The 1,020-nt window shown below is 69.7% G+C and overlaps 1 protein-coding gene across 1 annotated transcript in view; it reads right to left on the bottom strand.

Moving 5' to 3' along the window:
- Positions 1-1,020, bottom strand: part of GABRD (gamma-aminobutyric acid type A receptor delta subunit) — a 28,817-nt gene that overhangs the window by 949 nt on the left and 26,848 nt on the right. The gene's annotated exons all lie outside the window — the stretch shown is intronic.

The raw sequence follows: 1,020 nt of genomic DNA, 5'->3' as shown, positions 1-1,020 counted from the left end.
TGCGGGGGAGCCAGCAGCTCCCGGGCTTGGAGCCCGCCTCCGCGTCCCCGGAGGCCCTGGCAGAAGGCTGGGCCTCAGGCAGGACCTGGGTGCCGGGAGGAGGGTGGGGCCAGCAGTTCTGACCCAGCCAGTGTCATTAGCGTGCCACCCCCGGGAACTCACCCCAGGGAGGAGGGGAGCGGTGACTCTGCCCAGGGTCACCCGGACCAGGGGGTGCTGGGCAGGGGCAGGGAGAGAGGGCTGCCTCTCTTGGGCAGCGCTGTCCCCATCTGTCTGTCTGTCTGTCTGTCCGTGGAGCTGGCTGGGCTGGGCCGCCACCCCCTGTGGTCCGGCTGACCCAGATCCAGCTCTGCTGTCCTGGCACCTGCTCTCTGCAGTTCCCACTCCTGCTCACGCTGCAGCCCGGAGCCGCTGCTCTCCAGCCGTCTCTCCCCCCGAAGGACCCGCAGCCTCGTCCCTGGGAGCAGGTGGCACAGGGGCTGCAGGTGCCAGGGCAGATCTCTAGGGGCGGAGCCTAGAGCTGGGCTGGAGGTGAGCTGGTGAGCCCCGTCTGTGGTTTGGGCAGGGGGGCCAGCGCCCACCTCTGCCCTCGGACAGGGCGGCTCTTTGGGGAGCAGCTGGGCCTCATGTTTAGTGATGACATGACTTAATCTAGAGATGAAACCTGAAGAGCATGCCTGGCAAAAACCAGGTGCCTCCCTCATGGCCAGGACGCTGGGCCCCTGGGCGGGCTGTGCCGGGCGGGGGTGGGGCGCGTTGGCCCAGCAGGCACCCCTCGAGGAACATGAGGTGGGCTCCCTGGGAGGGGCACCTGGGCACAGTAGGACCTGCAGCTGGCGACCTTGCTCACAGAGCCAGCCGCCCGCACAGCTGCCCTGATTGCGCTCCTGCTCCCTCCGGCCGAGGAGGCGGCACCGGAAACCGGACCCTTGTTGGAGCTGCCGTCGGGCTCCCGCGGCCGAGGCCGGGTTGCTGAGCTGTGGCCTCGTCCCCCCCGCCTCCGGAGGCAGGGCAGCTGGG

Source organism: Myotis davidii, unplaced genomic scaffold (assembly GCF_000327345.1).
Source record: "Myotis davidii unplaced genomic scaffold, ASM32734v1 scaffold586, whole genome shotgun sequence".
NCBI classification, from domain to species: domain Eukaryota; kingdom Metazoa; phylum Chordata; class Mammalia; order Chiroptera; family Vespertilionidae; genus Myotis; species Myotis davidii.
This window is presented reverse-complemented; position numbering and strand designations above follow the sequence as displayed.